Here is an 18,891-nt window from a genome sequence, read left to right on the forward strand (position 1 = left end):
GTCTCTCGTGGGACCTTGGGTCTCACGTCATCTCTTGACCAGTCAGTGTTTCGGCACAAATCTAGCATTGTCCATTCATTATTTAGTTAGTGCTGGGGGCTCCTTTAATTAGTCAGACCGGTGATGCCGGACCCGATGGCAAGATTGATGACGATCATGAGGTGTTCTGAACAAATCTTCCTCTTTGTTCGGCAGGAAGTGGGAAGTTTGAACTAATTTTCTGGAAGAAGATTAGTTGGTGGTTGGTTTCTACCCATTGTCGCTACAGTAGTCAGGATGATTTTCACATAGTTTTGGAGCAAATATTCTAGGCTACGTGATACAATTTTCAAAAGTCTCATGAATAAATAATCAGTATGGGTTTCAAGACCTTATTTCAGTGACAATTATATATATTTTTTTCACAAACCACGCATAAACGTCATTATCTCAAAACTACAAACTTTTACATACATGCTGCTGACATATTATTGTAGCAGAGTTTGTGCTAAATACAGTGTAATCAGACTTTAGTCATGGAAATGTCACAAGTAACAGAAATAAGCACAAATGTCAGAGCATGTCAGAACACCTCCACGTCCCAGAAAACACCTCAGACCCCAGAGGGTTAAGGGAGTGGTGGGAACCTTGGGTACATATCTAGGCCGGGGTCTCAGGACCACGTGAGAGTAGGCCAGCCCGAATTCCAGGCACGCTTCGTCAACCGAAAATGCCTGCAGGTCCCCTACCCTCTTAATGGAGGCCAATGCAACCAGGAGCTCTGTCTTCATTGACAGGAACTTAAGCTCCACTGATTGCAGAGGCTCGAAGGGAGCACTCTGCAGGGCAGTTAAAACCACTGAGAGGTCCCAAAAGGGTATGAGAGGAGGGCAAGGAGGATTCAGTCTCCTCGCTCCTCTCAGGAACCTGATGATCAGGTCGTGCTTTCCCACGGACTTACCTTCATCTGCGTCGTGATGTGCGGCAACAGCAGCAACATACACTTTCAGGGTGGAGGGAGACAGCCTTCTCTCCAACCCTTCTTGCAGGAAGGAAAGCACGACACTGATCGGGCATTTTCTGGGTGAGAAGAGCACCAGGTGACGAAGAGGTTCCACTTCAACGCGTGGGTATGTCTCGTGGACGATGCTCTAGCGGAAGTGATGGTAGCCACCACCGCTGGTGGTAGGGTACTCAAACCTGCCTTGTCCCGTCCAGGAGCCACACGTGGAGGTTCCAAAGATCGGGACGAGGGTGCCATAGGGTGCCCCGTCCCTGAGAAAGGAGGTCCTTCCTCAGAGGGATTGGCCAGGGAGGTGCTGTCGCAAGGAGTACTAGTTCGGAGAACCGGTTGTGCCAATGAGGGGCAACCAAAATGACCTGCTCTTCGTCCTCTCTGATCTTGCACAGGATCTGTGCAAGAAGGCTCACTGGGGGAAACGCATACTTGCGGAAGCCCCGCGGCCAGCTGTGCACCAGTGCGTCCGTGCCGAGTGTGCCCTCGGTCAGGGAGTAAAACAGGTCGCAATGGGACGAGTCATGGGAGGCAAACAGGTCTACCTGTGCGTCCCCAAACTGATCCCAAATCAGCTGGACCATCTGGGGATGGAGTCTCCATTCTCCAGGGAGAGGCTGAAGCCGTCAGAGCTCGTTGGTTGCACAGTTCAGGTCTCCCGGGATATTAATGGCTCGAAGCGACCTCAGATGCTTCTGACTCCATAGGAGGAGGTAGCTGGCGAGTTGCAACATATGGCGGGAGTGCAGACCATCTTGTCGGTTGATGTAAGCTACTGTCACGGTATTGTCTGATTGGACTAGTACGTGCTGACCCTTGAGCAGCGCATGGAAGCGATGCAGGGCGAGACGTACTGCCAGCAACTCAAGGCAATTGACATGCCAAAGGCGCTGGGGTCCTGTCCAGGAGCCCGCGGCAGTATGTCTATTGCACATGGCACCCCAGCCCGTGGTGGAGGCATCTGTTGAGACAACAACATGCCTGGAAACTCGTTCTAAGGGCACTCCGGCCCGTAGAAAGCTGAGGTTCGTCCACGGGATGAAGGTCTGATGGCAGGTCAGAGTAACTGGTAACTGGTACTCGGAACGTGCCATGTTGCCATGCCCACCTCGGGACTCAATCGCGAAGCCAGAGCTGAAGCGGTCTCATATGAAGCAGTCCGAGCGGCGTCACTGCGGTCAGTAGTGTGCGTGGCGGATCGATCAGCCCGAACATGGGAGGCATAGTGTCCCTGTGTGGGGGCGTGGTCGAGTTTCCGCGTTCTGTCAGTGTTGGCCAGGGAAGGACCAGCGTTCCACAGCGGCCAGGTTTGACAGAACTCCCGGGTCAGCACTGCCTCGAAGGCAAAGACGACACAGAGAACTGCATGCCTGTGCCACAATAGTGGCAGAGAACATACAGACCATGATCGCCGCGACAACAAGTGCAGTGAAGGCGGAGGACGCCCGCGCCACGATAAGTCACGGGAACTCTCGCAACCCGGAAGCGTCCTGATGCACGTCCGGGAAGAAAAGCACTGAACGAGTGCTGGTATTGCAGCACGCGCCGCACCCAGGAACCAATCGTCCAGCCTAAAGCACTTGGGGGAGGGCAGCGCCACTCCAACCAACACTTTCAGCTGCCCGGGAAAGCATGGCCGTCAGCTCTGGATCTGACTCAACTAACGCTGGCAATCCAGAGGGAGGCAATGCAGTCGAATCAAGCCTGCCTTCTGATGCTGTGAGTGACATGACATCATCTGCCGGAGCCCCGAATGAAAAACTGGGTCCCCGAGAGGAACCAGCCACATACGGAAGCACCACGGTTTGCGATGTGGAGGGGGGCGTGGCCCGAGGAATGACTCGTTGGTTATATGCCACACCATAACCCTCAGATCACCCTGGCCACCAGCCAAAGTATCCCCTCTCAAGGAAGAGATAAATTGGGGTGTGGCAGAGGGGACTCTACCCACACGGAGATCATTGAGTCTCGATCTATAAACATCGCGATGGTCATGTTCCCGCAATGAAAACATGACTCATCCACGAGCGCTGCCGAGCGTGATTAAGCCCTACACGCGAAACAGCACTCGTGACCGTTAGGCAGATGGATCATGCGCCCACATCCAGAAAATACACGGGCAAACCATCTTGAAAAAGACGCGTGCAGCTCTTTTAGAGAGAGGAAAAGCTCAGCAGAGTGCTGAAGCGCCCAGGGAGAAACACACACACTGTCAGATCACTGCACAGATCAGCAGCAGGCAATGCGATCTCGCTGGAACGCGCTGTCGCACCAACACACTGAAGAGCCGCTCATCTCGTAGAGTGAAGATGATTTATAATGGCTTGTGGGAGTGAAGAGAACTCTTGGCTCAGAAGCAAAAACATATCTGCATGTTGCCAGCATACTTCCTTATATACCTACGAGGTAAGGCGGAGTTACGCAATGCAAATTCCGAAGCCCCATGGTATTTCTTTGCCATTGGCTTGTTTTATTTCTCGAAGATGAGAGGCTTTCTAAGCGAAACCCCATTTGTCGTCACAACGTAACTCGTAGTGACCATGAAAGGGAACTAAAGGATTTAGTTTTTGCTCATCTAAAGCAATTCAACTTCAATTGCTCATTTTAAGGTTTTAAAGACTCACTTTTATTTGATTAAATACACTGAATTAATCTATTCAATCTTACATTTCCAGCATCACAGCCGGAGGCATTGCTTGTAGGGGGAAAGTTGGGAATGAGTACAAGGGGCCCAGAGCTTTATGTAATATTGACAGTAACAAATATACAATCAGAATAATAACATGAACAGGCAGACAGACAGTGATTATATCACATACAAAAAAAACAAAACAAAAACAAAGGCATGCATGCAGAGCCAGCGCCAGCCGAGCGCTGATGAGGGGGCGTCTGAAATACTGAAAGGGGGCGATCACATTAATGCATACTCCCAGCTAGAAAATACATAGGCTATTACATTCCTTAAATTTTATAGAAAAATTATAGGTAGGCCTATAAATAGGTCTTTAGATCACCAGACATGCAGTGTATGTAAGGCCATACAAATCAGGGTACCACGGCACGGCAACACCACCAAAATCAATGTATGCCTGCTTAACCCACATGCTCAGCTCATTGCGACCCATTTAACGGAAAATTACGATTAAAACAACCTGAACTGCTACAAAGACAATATAACGCTGACAACTGCGACTAATTATCGAACATTTTAAATCACGAGCAAAATATTTAATCGTACCTTTAGCCTCAGTAGAGCTGCAATCTTCTCTTCGATGAGTGAAACTTCCTCAGTAACTCTTTCCATTCGTCTCTGAATTTTCTACTTAGGTCATTTTCAAATGCCAGCTGGATCAAATGTGCTTTTTTTCTATGCAACATGCTGCGTCTGTGCTCAGAAAATACATTCTTCAGCGTTGAGAGAGTTCTCGCACATAGCAGTAGAGGCCCCAAATGTTAGTGCGTGTTTCAAGGCAGTCAGCACCACTGGCATGGTTTGGAAAACGCTGGAGTAATTTGAAAGAAGATTGAACAACGTCACTTTCTCGACCTGGCCTGTGCACAGTGTTTGCCAACACTGACGTGCAACGGTGAACTGAGACTCCACCATTTTGGTGTTCGTTAAATCCAGTAGTAGTTGCACTTTCCCCGCATTCAAAAAGTTCTCACTACCAGGGTCCAGTGCATCCAAAGCTGCCATGTAGTTGCTATTACATTCGCTGAAACGCATGGACATTTCTCCCAAAACGGAGTCAATAATGCTAAAAAAACAGCCGCTTGCACTCCTGTTCAATGTTCACTTCACACTGACCAACACTTTCATCCACAATGTAGTCTTGCAGAGTCTTACTGGCCTGTTGCTGCCGTTTCGGAGGGGCAGGAACCGCATCATTTGCATCTATACTTTCAGCCCACAGTTTCGCAAAATCTGCATCTGATAGTAGACTTTCAATGCAAGAAGCGCTGCCAATGAGCCGAATTGCCGTCAATAGATCCGTTTGTTCAGCTTGCTGCATCCTATTCGGTGGATCCATCAGGCCCAAAACTTTGTACATCACACAGGCAAGAAATTTGAAAGTCTGTTCTGTGATGGCCTTGTGAAGTCCAATAGCTAAAATTTTTACATCAGCGCCTTTACTTGTGGTTGCGATTTCATTCAGAAAATCCACAAGCGTGTCGTGTGATTTCAGAACCACAGACACGGTCTCAAGGTGTCCAGTCCATCGTTGATCCAGCAGCCTTTTAAGCTTCTCTCCCTTTTACTGTGCAGCTACAGTTGGCTTTCTCATAAATTTGTAAAGTGCACTGCAAATGGCAAAAAAATCTCCAACAGCACTCTCGGATGAAACTGCATGCACTATAACCAAATGTAATTGATGATTAAAACAATGAATGTAGCACACTTCTCTGTTTAATTTGTTTTGAATATGTTTCTGCATGCCTCCTCCTCTTCCAGACATTACGCTGGCCCCGTCATAACATTGACTTAATATTTTATTTGTATCGAGACCAACATTTGACAGCTCTTCAAGCATGATGTTTGTGAGTGACAGGGCATCGCACTTGTCTGTGGTCAATACTGACAACATCCTCTCTTTCACTGTGCAGTTCTGGTCAACATATCGAAGAACAATAGCGATATTCTCATTGCCCGTCGAGTCCTTGGTTCCATCCACTTTAATTGTAAACCATGACTCCCCAACATCTTTAACAATGTGCTCTGTCACGATTGTACTCATCCGTTCAATTAAATCATTTTGAACATCGTGTGATATGTACGTAGCATTTTTAGGAATTGTACTGAAGGCCTGCGCTAGCTTTTTTTTTTCTCAGTGTGTAATTAAATAGAGACAGGAACAGTCCACTGCCCGCGTGACCTCTGTCATCAACTGAATCAATAGTACCCCTCAATGATTTAATACCAGGAATTCAATAATGTCTATTATTGCAGACACATAAAGGTGATTTCGAGAAAGCTGATCTGAATTAACTAGGGTTGAAATCTATTTTCCTGTGGAACATCGCAATTGCTGCTCTTTCCAAATAGCCATGCATGCCAGATGCTCTTTACAGTTAGCATGTCTGTAAAATCCTTTCGTTTTATCTGTCGCATGCTTCCAATAGCTAAAACCAGTGCTTGTAAACACAGAGTCACTCCCGCCAAATTTCCGACAGGGAAAACAAAATGCCTAATCTGCTTGCTCTGAATATTCTTGCCATTGCCTATCATTGTACCAATTTGGCGCAAATGCTTACAGTCATTTTTATGTTGTTGTTTCTTTGGAAACTGCTTGAGACAAACCTGGACTGGCTTGTCTTTACCGAGGTCCTCTGGTAGACTATACAGTGATGGTGTCAGCGAGTCCTTGCTTTTGGCGGGCTGAGTGACTGCCAGTGGCGTAAGCGAGCCTGCATTATCAGTATCCACACTGCTTATTTGGAGCTCAGATGAGCCAGAGGAAGTAGCAGCAGGTGTGGGTTCTTTCTTTTTAATCCATTTTCGAATGTCCATTGTGAAACAATAGATGCAATATGCAACCTTGAAATTATGGAATGTCTGTACTCCAGTCCGTTGCCTTCGTGTGAACTTTCTGTAGTGCAAGAAATGTAACATAATGTTAGGGTGGGGGAGCGCACTAAATCAAACGACCAATCAAAATTCGACTTTGCCTAACAGACTGCCCTTAACTAAAATATTGCTATTTTAGCTTAATATTCACTCTAGGAAGAATATGCAATTGGTAAATGTGATTTTTAAATAGCATATTTTATCATTAAAATCCCTTTAACACTCATGGTGATCTGAGGGTGTGAGAGAGTTTTGTACTTTTCCAACATTGGCGAGCCAGCCAAGAGGGATTTTTCAAAAAGCCTGGGAAAGGTAAGAAAATTTGTTTTTTCTTTATTTAATACTGGTTTTTGTCAGGGAACCCCCTCCTTTAAATAATCCAGAAAAGAAATCAAGGACAGAAGAGAATTCTCCACACTTAAAACAGATAGATTGATCTCCATCGATTATGCAGCTGACACTCGGACCCTGAATTTAGGCACGTAATGACCTTCCAGTTTGCAGATTTGGGTTGCTGGGTGCCAGCATGTCCAGAACAACAACTCAGTCAATCCCTAATAATTAGTGCTGGAAAAAAATGTATCGCGATTAATCGCATCCAAAATAAAAGTTTGTGTTTGCATAATATATATGTGTGTACTGTATATAATTATTTTGTATATATAAATACACACATATGCATGTATATATTTAAGATTTTTATTTATTTATATATAAATTATTTATATTTATATATAATATAAATTATGTATAAATGTATATACAGTATATACATGCAAATATTTCTTAAATAAATACATGCATATGTGTGTATTTATATATACAAAATAATTATACACAGTACACACACATATATTATGCAAACACAAACTTTTATTTTGGATGCGATTAATCGCGATTAATTTTTTCCCAGCACTACTAATAATGCAGTTGTTCCTTAACCTGTAACCGAGAAGACTAACACACACACCGACACACAGCTTTTCCAAGGTTGGATTTGGCCAGGCTCTAACTATAAACAGGAGAGTCCTCTCCAAACATCAAGATAATACGTTCTTTCTCTCAAGGAGAGCTACACTTTAGTCTAACTGGAAAGTAAGGCTTTAACCACGAAATGGTCACTCAAACTATTGGTTCCAATTACCCTTGTAACCTCGTTGTCATGGTACCCCAGAAAAGCATATGGATGTATTGACATGTTAAAGAAGTCCATAATTCATTTCTGGAAGCCAGGCTAAATGAGCATGCACTGTTACTGCATGTATATCAAATACAGACATTAGAGAATACATGAAAAGAACATTTCAGTAATCACACTGGTAACTTCTATAACAAAGTAAAATCTCACAAGCCTTGAGAACTCATTCAACTCATTTGATATTTAGAGGAAAAAATATTGATTAATACCTAGATTATAATCACTCATTACATATACATTGAAGCAACATTGTATTCCAAAATCCCCCCCTTCACCACCATGCTGAGGGGAGTGCATGCCAAATTATGGCTGTAACAAACGTCAGAAATGGCAGTTATTTTCACAGAAAATGCCAAGAAACACTCCCCCTTCGGGTCACATACATTATTCCCTACGGTCACTGCCAAAGCTATAAGCCTCAAATTGGCCTCCGAACAACCTACCAAGGCCGCTCAAAGGCTTGGAACCAACAGCTTCCATTGAAGGGGTTCCTTTAAGGGAATATGGCCATGGGGTCCGAAAGAATTCCAGTCCAGTCACTTTCTGAGGGGAACATAAAGTCAACCCCACATGCCACCAGGGAGGCTAACTCGGTCAAATTTACTGACCTAGTCTTGCCAACAACCTGTCTGTTTCCTAAACACAGTCTCTTCCAATAGGAATAAGCTGCAATTAATGGCAGTAGTTCACTCACAAACCGGATCATAGAGACGGGCATCCTGGAGAATAGAACTCAGCAAAGCGCTTTATAAACCTTGCAAACGAGGGGAGTAACTCTACTCGATCCTTGATCTACAAAGTGCTTCAAACCCCTGTGGTTGCTGGGCACTCTAAAGGGACCCTAATAAGGGGGGCGCCTCCAGCTCTTGGGCTGATCTAACAGGGAGGCCTCGTGAGAGTCCTTCGGCCTTCCGATCAGACTTGGGGAGTTAAGTATTCAAACAGAGTGATCGTCAGATAGATTCTGGAACACTATGCTCATCCTGATAAGTACTGACCAGGCTCTGGGCTGGTGAACCGGAACTATTTTGACAGAGGTTGACTATTATCTGTACAGAGGTAAAGGTAAGGAGAAGGGGGCCTTCACAGGGGAGAGACTAGTTGACACTTCAGGACTGCGTTGTCGGTGTGTCCAGGCGCAGGTCCTTCATCAGATCTGGATACGGCCTAGATACGGTGGACTGCGATAAACCTCGGGATAAACAGAGAGACTAATATTAGCATAGACGCCATTCTTCTTATGATGTAACGAGTGCATCAGGATTTATTGGGTCTAGATTGGGTCATAATCAGGTCTTTTGTAAAGTTCCAAATAGCACCAGTACAAACAAGACAGACTGGAAGTGCAAATAAGAGGGTTATTGATCAAATAACTGAAAATGGCTATGTTGTTTGACAGCTTACTTTTATGGACATTCAAAGTCTTGTTACAGCAGTGGGTGCTTTTGACCCTGATAAAAGCCGCTTTCCGACCGGAGGAACCTTTTCACAGTTCCTAGAACTATTGGCTAAAGTTCCCGGATGTTCCTGCGGTGCGAACACGCCGACTAGAAACGATTTTAGTTCTAGGAACTCCATTTGGAGGAACTAATTTAGCTCCTACTTCAGAGTAAGGTCTAAACCAGCACTATACCTGTAGGAACTACTCGTGACGTTAGTGTACGCTGACCGAACGCACGCAAAACACCAGCACCTGCCATTTTTAAAACAGCTATGTAAACACACAGATTTTATATTTACTCCAGAAACTAACTATACAAACATGGAAAACTGTGATAGATGGGCCTCTAAACCTTTATGCTTGTAGCAGGAAGGGTTATTACCCCTCCTACTTCCTACGTCATCGTTTAGTGTTTGACCAATGGCCAGGCGTCCGGTGCGTATAAGAGCATGAGCTACCAGTTCCTTGGTATGAGTCATTATCCGGGGTCGTGACGTCATCCATGCGCCCTGCTGCTTTCTGTTGGAGTCAGTGTAAAATGTGCTGCTTGTAAAAATTTGCCAAAGCTGTTTATCCACTGGCGGTGCTGTTGGCGGGTCTATGTGCTTGTTTGGAGAGTTGAATGTGGACATTTGAGACAGGTAAGAGAAGTATTTGTATGCGACGGTGGTTTGTAGATGAAGTTTTATGGTTTGCTTTGACTAGGCGAGTAATCTGACTGATCTGTATGCTTAGCGTACGATCTATCAGTGCTTCATGCCAACGAGCTTGTCGGAGATCTTCGGCTCCATCTACCGCATAGCTTGGGGATAGTGATTCTGGGACAGCATGCTTGGTTGTGAGTATGCTGTTCGAGTGTAAGCCAAGGGAGAAGAACTCTCAGTGTAACACCTTCTGTTTTGCTTTTAGGCATGCGATAAGGATGATACTGACTTTCTGAATGAGCATCATCGGCCCTGTGCTTCGTCATAAGATTTTGTTCGCGCTGGGCCTCATCAGCTGCTGTTCTATTTTTGGTGTGTGCTGTTCTGTCACGAGCGAGTCGTCTCGAGCGAATCATCTTGATTGAATCGTCTTGAGTGAACCGTTCTAAGTGAGCCATTTCAAGTGAACTGTTTCCAGCGAACGGTGACTCTGTTTCCGTGATATGTTTTGAGTTTTTGTTGTTTCCTTTTTTTTGTGTTCATTTCTTTAATTACTTTCAAAGACTGAGTACTTTTGAATTTGTGTTTTGTTTTGAATCTAATTATCGTATTAGCGAATTTATATATATTTTTTCATTTATTGTGATTGAATTATATTGCTGAATTTATGTGATTTCTTTGTTATTTTTTGGGATTTGATTGGTGACGATCAGGTCGGAACCAAGGAGTTGGTTCCACCCTGGAATTGTATGATCATTTTCATTATTTTGTTGTTATTTTGTTTTGCATAACACTGCTCTTTAATGTTTTTTTTCTTTTGTTTGTTGGCAGGACCTGGGCACCCGGGGGGCAGACGAGTGACCAATTAGGTGGTAGGGTCCTCACTATAGTCGTGGTCTTCTCTGACATGAGTTGTGGAGTGTGTGTTGTGTTGGTGTGTGTGTGCACTGAATAGAGTACTCTTTATAGAGGTGATATCTTGAGACTGCCCCTTGGGTATGCCCAGGTTCCTTTGCAGCCAACTCTAGAATTTAGTAAATTGAAGAGAGTGATTGCTGGTCAACACCTTTTATAAAAACAGAACTGTCTTTTAACAATTAATAAAATATATATGTTTTCAATCACCTATGTCTCTGACTCCAACTGTGGTTAGGATCTGTGTGTGCCTTAGCTTAGAGGTTATATTAAATTCTTGGGGCGAAATTCCCCAAGTGGCGTAGTCGGAAATAATAAACTGAACTGAGCGTGGGTATAAATTGTTGTTCCGCCCAATGTCATATAAAATAGAGCTGCCTCTCCCGAGCGCCCATATGAAAAAAACCTGCATGGTTCATATACAGCAACCATATATCTTCCTTACTTAAATCGGCCAGAATTACCTTCTGTGTTTCATATAAGGCCAATATATGTCCTATACAAAATCAGACCGATTATGGCCACTTTCATACTAAATAGCACACATACAACTTGTAGGGGATTTTTGCGTTATATATGAATACTGTTAAAAGACTTATATGAGTTTTATATGACAAAAGTATGCAAATGTGTATGGTATTAGTAGAAATATATAAAACTCATATAAAATTCATATATAAATCATTTAAAGTTCTTATATTGAATCATATGCTAGTCAAATTAAAGTCATATAGAATTTATACACATTTTGTGTCATTTGTTTATGTGTTTCATACAGATTTCATGTTTTGATGACCAACATCTGATTCACTTATATGCAGTTGGCAAATTTTTAAAGGGATACTTCACTTTAAAATGAAAATTCTGTCATCATATACTCACCCTCATGTTGTTTCAATCCTTTATGAATTTCTTTCTTCTGCTTAACAGAAAGGAAGATATTTAGAAGAATATCAGTAACCAGACAGTTTCTGGTCTCATTGACTTTTTTTCCTACTATGGAAGTCAATGAGATCAGAAACTGTCTGGTTACTGATATTCTTCTAAATATCTTCCTTTCTGTTCAGCAGAAGAAAGAAATTCATAAAGGATTGAAACAACATGAGGGTGAATATATGATGACAGAATTTTCATTTTAAAGTGAAGTATGCCTTTAAATTGTACACAGTGCAGAAGCCGGTTCGAGGATTACTAGCTGTCAGAATATCACTGACCTTATGAAGACTGTTAATTTTCCTACAGGATTTGAAAGAGCAGTTATAAAGCAATGACATTGTAAGACCGTGCATTTACATTAATTGTGAACTGTCTGGGTCTGTTGTTTGTGAACAAATCATAACATATTATTGCAAATGATCAAAGTTGAGTCAAATATGTTTCTAGAACAGTGATTAAAATGTTGAAAATTGGCTGGAATATGCTTTTGTATATGAACTCTGGTGGTGATTCACTCAAAAAACTTTTAATATTATTTACTCAATTTCTTTTTGGTGAAACATTTTTACACTTAGAATATTGATTAGATTTTTAAGCGGTGAAATAAATTACATACACTGTATTAACTGAGTAAATGTAAGTAAAACTAATTAAATAGATCTGAGTAACTGCATTTGGTACATTAACAAATAAAATTGAGTAGAAATAATTTGGGGAGAACATTTAAAAACAAATATTTATGAGTAATATTAACTGTGTTTATATGCCAGTAATATTAACTTCTTTATTTCCTCTAAACCTTTGTAAAAAATATTCCATACAACCACCAGTATAACTACATGACATTGGCCTTTATTGTCGATGAGTAGCCTACAGCAATACAGCATATTTTATAATCTTTTTAACACGTATACAATATTTAAACTCATGTAAGAAACATTTTCGAAGTAAAAATTAAACATTTAGGCCTAAACATTCAAGTAATTCAAGTGTAATCAACCGGTCTGTTATCCAGTATCCACCGGATCAGCGCTGGTTCCCGTGCCGGAGATGGACTCGCCTCTGCCGGGGAGCCTCTAACTTTACACCGCCGTCCTGCGTCACTCACAGCCGAAAGACGCTGCGACGCGACTGACTCCATAACCTGCCAATAAACAAACAGTGCACAGTTCTGAGGACATTTTATCATCCAAATTAGTTCTATTCATTATCTTTAGGAATATAGTCGTGTGTTTATGCAAGGCGTTACAATCATGCGAAAAGGCAGACGCGAGCCGACACTCGGTGAGTAACATTGCATCTCTGTATGTTCTTTCGCATTAAATAAAATGATTTAAAGCACATTAATGATTATACAGATCAAATAAAACATCCACACACCTGAATTTCACAGAGGAAAAGCACCAATTCTGCGCCGCTGAGAAGAGAAGAGCTCTCTGAAGAGAATTCAAACAGCGCGCGCTCACTCAACCGCTGAGCTGTCGTCACGTCAGAGTGGAGGGGGGAGGGAGGAGGTGCGCGCATTGTTTTAATTGAGTAAACTTAATTTCTTATGCGTGTTAAATATTAATAATATTGATTTTATTTAAGTAATATTTGTGGTTCTTGAAACAGATCATTTTAATTATCCATTCTCAAATATGGTGATGGAAATTTCACAAATATATTAGCTCAGTGTATTTTAAATAAATAATTGGTTAGTCAAATACTAAATTATTTTAGTGAAAAACTTCAAACTTAAATATAACTGTAAATTTCAGACAAAATTAATTGTTGGAGTTTTAGTCAATTAGCCTATTTCGGTATGTTCAACTCAAACTATCAAGTAAATGATATTCAGAGATTTTATTAAGTGAATAAAGTTAATTATTGCTGTGATATTTACTAAGCCACTGAATTATTTTTTTTTGAATTTATTTTTTATTTTACCCATAAGAATCACTTCGACATATAGGAAAGTTATATGTTAAGAATAGAACTGCATGTTGTATACAATAGATAATGTTTAGAGAAATTTTCACAAATGAAGATGAAAACAGGTGATGCAGGATTTAAAATGAAAACTATTTATATGTGAAATATGCAACTGTATCTTGTAGAACACACTCTAATAAATGTGTGCTTGTGTGTGTAGTTTAAATGTTGTGTTTCATCTAAGGCTGATTATACAGTATATACAGTAACCATGATTGACTACAGGCATAGGGCTTGACCTAGGACAAGATAAGAACAAGCATGAGTGAAGTACAGCCTTATACTGATTGGTAAACTGCACTGTGTTTTATACACATCCATGCTGGACATTCATATTAAATTAGCATTATTTTCCTATGTTTTTACATCATGAAAATCTATATGGCTTCAGTTGTATGTAGGACATATATGACATAATATGATTAAAAATACACTAATATTATACAATTTATATATGTGGTTTTTGCAGCATATATGTCCCTTACAATATTCTGTTGGAACATATAAGAATCACAGGAGTTTTTAGCAAACCTTTTCCATATGGGCGCTACGCTACATGCTGAAGAGAAAATCCAACGCAACAGAGGGGACCAAGCCAAACATGATAATATGTTTCTGCTCAGCTAGCAACACTGGACATCAACCACACGGCATAGGCTAATAATTTTTTTTCATACTGTCTACTTTCTATGTATAACAGTTCTATCTAATAACATATTAAACAGTACTGTTAGACAGATCGCTAACTAATGAACACAGAATGCGAGCATTGTTTGCTCTGGGGTTCTCAGCGCCATCAAAATAAAGGTCGCAACAGCAAGCGTCACTCCCTTACCCCTCCTACCAGTTCATATGGCCACTTGGCCAGTGCGAATGCAAACAGCAAAACCGAGTTTGGGGGAGAGTAGTTCATAGAACTGTTTAGAAGTGGACAGTTCCTATAACTAAGTTCCTGTAACTACTTGGTCAGAAAGCGGCTATTATGGACCCTGTAGAGTTCTTGCCAAGGCATTTTTCTTCCCAAGGTGCTGCATGTACTTTTTCATTGCTAAGCTGCAGTGTTAATTTCGTTAACGAAAACTATGACGAAAATGTTTCGTTGACGACCTGTTTTTCCCTGACTTAGACAAGACGATGAGAGACGACACCCACGTCATTAAACAATAATTGTGACTATATCAACACATGCAATATCGATGACGAAAAAAGACGAGACTGAAATGTGTTTAAAAAAAATAAAAACTTGACCAAAACCTTGTTTTTGTCATATAAAGGAGACATCAACACATTGACTGTTTTTACGAGCATCATGCTTACGGTTGCTAGATTTCAATAATTTAAACCCCCAGTCAGAGCTTTTTATGTTAAAAGCAGGGACGGATTGACAATCTGTGCGTTCTGGAAAAGTCCAGAACGGCCGTCCAACCAAGGGCCGTCGGCAGAAAAAAAAAAAAGTCTAATAAAGCAATATTAACAGCCAACAGCAGGGGCACTAATATGATCACTTATGCTACGTGTAAAAAACAACAACTGAGGAAGAAGAGTCGGCCTATTTCCACTGACATAACGTTAGTTTTATAAGGCTGCACTTTTAAATTTGCTTACATTATATTTGAATAGCAGTGGTCTCCAGCGTGGTGCCTGTGAGTTGCCTGCTAAACACATTTTATAAATAGCCCCAACTTGTCGTCGGGGTTCCAGACTTCGAATAAATGGTATAATTTTGCGACCTTTTCAACTAAACGTTTCAATTTGAATTTTTGCCAAAATTACCCAACTCTCTTTGATTATACGCTGTCATTCGCGTTTCGTATGAGAAACATCAAATGGCACACGCTTAAAAAGCGGAACAAAACTTGTTTGATCTGAGCAGTGCATTATCAGCTCGGCCTAAAAAACAGCGATCGCGGACAAAACAGCTGTGCGGGCTGATCTCGATCACGCGAACATTATTACACAGAGCTGCGCGATCCACTGAGAAGCATTTCAATTCAGCGCAGAATTCTCTCTCTATTATAAACCCACAGATGACTATGTGATTTAAGCTTGTAAAAAGCCAGATGAAACAGCGCTGATATTCTCAACATATTGACAAAAAAAAAAAAAAAAAAACAGGGGAAACATTGTTCCAAGAACAAACCATTTCACACCACAACTTATGAATTAACTTTAGTAAAACAAACTTTTTTGGCAGAAATGTGCCTGTGTTCATATTAAAAATGCTGTTATATTAATATAGTCATGTATAAATGTATTAAATGTAATGCAGTAATGTTTTTGTTTAGAAGTTATGGCAGTTTATTTATTTATTTTTTCATTTATATTTATACTAAATGTTTGGGCTAATGTTTTTGATAACACATACAATAGGTTTATAGAAAATCAACAAAAAAATCTATAAATTTTCATAATTTTTGTCTGAACCAGAATATCAAGATATTTTATTATTTCCCATATGATGGTGAAAAGTAAAAAAGCTTCACCATGTTATGTATAATAAATATTGGAGTATAACAAATAAAAATTCCTTCTAGATTATTTTATCCCTTGAGGTAGCCCTCGCACACAAAAAGGTTGGAGACCCCTGGTATATAGTAACTATATGTTTTATAATTACTAGTTTGTGTAATTTGGGGTTACTGTAGCCAGTAACATTTCATTATTTGTATTTTATGGCATTGTACATTTTTTGTTTTTATTTGAAGGCTGAGGCTTCATTAATAAACACAACCCCAATTATCATCATTGGTTTTGAGATGTTACTTGCTGTGAATACCTTGTCTGATAGGCTACAGTATTGTGGCATAGTATCAGGACATCCTGGCTAGTGTCTGTCGCACACGGCTAGAGGCGAATGGCCGGATGATGGGCCTATTTGGGAGAAAGTCCAGGGCTGTTTTTTAGCCCCAGTCCGTCCCTGGTTAAAAGAACACGTTTTTTTTATCCAGTCTTTTTAATAGTATCTGGCAGCCATGCGCGCGCGCTCTCTCGACACTGCTGAAGAAGCGCGGATGATCTGAAAACACAGACAAGTAAGCTGGAGTTCAACGATCTTCATTTGAAGTTCTGCTTAAATTAAAGTGTCATTCAGTTGGACTGTGTTCTGTCACGAGCCACTTGAGCTGTTTGTGCGACTAAAACATGCGATCAAAACGCAGGCTGATATCCAGCAGTGTTTTTAATGTTGATCATATTATATGAGCAAAAAAAAAATAAAAATATATTGTTCCTGAATATCCACACGATTCCAAATATGACATTGATTTTATACAACAGTTCAACAAACAAAACAAAAGGGTAACATTAAGTGGTGTACTACATTTAAAACAGTAGTGTACCAGTAGGGAGATTTGAGTTAAATGTGATTGGCAAACATCCCCTCAGCATGGTTATTTTGTTCCCCAAATTGCCTCAGAACGCAGTGCGGGTTCCCTTTTGAAAGGGAACGTCTCAGGTTGCGACTGTAACCCTTGTTTCCTGAGAACAGGGGCCGTATGTACTGTATAAAGCCACTCAGAGTAAAATTTTAGTCTCAAGTCTGTCAAAATTCCAAGAATGACATAATTTTACTCTTATTCCTAAACTTAAAATAAGTGTGATTCATAAAGGTTCCTAAGTGTTAAGACTTGGTCTCAGCTCGTAAATTATTTAAGAGAGCTGGAGAGGTCTCCTAACCTAGTTAGAAGTAACAAGATGGCAGCGGAACGGAAAGGTCAAGCACTTTTCAACGAAAATATGATGTTTTGGAGTTAAATGGCTTAAGTAAGTTTAACAGCTTAAGTAAGTTCAGTGTTGATTAATTTCTACCAGAAAGACTCGAGAGGCAAAATACCGAAAAAAGTGTACATTTATTAACAGCCCAGCAAGCAAATATTATTGGCATAGTAGTACGAATCCGTGGCTCGCAATCAGAGGGTACAGAATCTGTATTTCTTGCCTGAAGATGAAGGTGGAGCACAGCCTACCCCCTGGGAGGTATGGACAGGGACCATCCTGGTGGTGGTGGGGAGGATGGAGGGTAAGGGACCATCCTGGTGGTGGTGGGGAGGATGGAGGTGAATGTAGGCATCAGCATATGCAAACTCAGACATGTGTAAGTACCAATCTTTTATACTACAAGTATTAGAACACGATTGGATAGATGAGAAGGTACTTCCTGGCAGAACTTACGCTAAAGCTTTCGTTTCCATTGTAAAAAAAATAATTAGTTATCTATTTAGTTCATTTATCTATACAGCTGCTCTAGAGAAAACAGTGATGTCATCGTTCAGCTTAGTTCAGTTCACATATGGTGTCAATGCAGGAAGATCAGTAATATTGTTGAATATTAAGTGACAAAAAAGGGCAAACTACAGCTACAGGTTTTAGAAAAACAAAAAAACAAAATCATACATTGTCTGCAGCATAGTCATTTATTAATATTTCTCTCTTGTTTTTTCATGTGTTCATAATTTCTTTGTATGACAGCCTGGCTAAAAATTATGTCTGTACAATTTGGAATGTTTCATTGTGTTATCACAAATAAACAATTGACTCCAGGCACAAGTACACAATACGCTTACAAAATCTTTAACACATTTTTAATACTATTTGAATAAAGGGTGAATCTGACAATGTTCCTTTGCCTCACTTTTCCACAGGGGATTCCACAGCATCAATAATAATTTCTGATAATTTTGCACAATGCAAAGCAAAAAAAAATAATAATAATTGAAATATTAAAGTTTCAGTGTCTTAATTAAATTATTTTATTTTAATTACATTAAATGATTGGTGTCATGCTGCAGTGACCTCACCCTTGCAGGCTCACTATTGACTGATTCAGTGGTTGAGGGCGGAAATTTTGGGTTGACATCGTTGTAGTCCATAGTTTGCAGAACTTAAAGGAGAACTCCGGTCAATTTTAACATTGAGCTCATTTTTTTGTACATTTGGAGTGCTGTCAATACAGAGAACAACGACAAAAATCGGTGTTGCCTACACCGAGTTATTCTATTTTTAAAATTTGCACCCTATTGACTTCAATGGGGCAAGTAGTAAGCCTGCTTTTTAGCCTCTTAACATCCTTTAAGTGTCATTACAAGTGCACAGAAAATGTGAGTGATTCCTTCCGAGTGAACACGGGTGGATCTGACTGCAGTAGATGTTAGAGATATTAATAAAAATGAAGTTAATTCAGCCAGCGCTCATACCTTTGTTTACATCCTGTTTTCGGTGGAAGGC

Source organism: Rutilus rutilus, assembly GCF_951802725.1.
Source record: "Rutilus rutilus genome assembly, chromosome: 7".
In the NCBI taxonomy this organism is placed as follows: Eukaryota; Metazoa; Chordata; class Actinopteri; order Cypriniformes; family Leuciscidae; genus Rutilus; species Rutilus rutilus.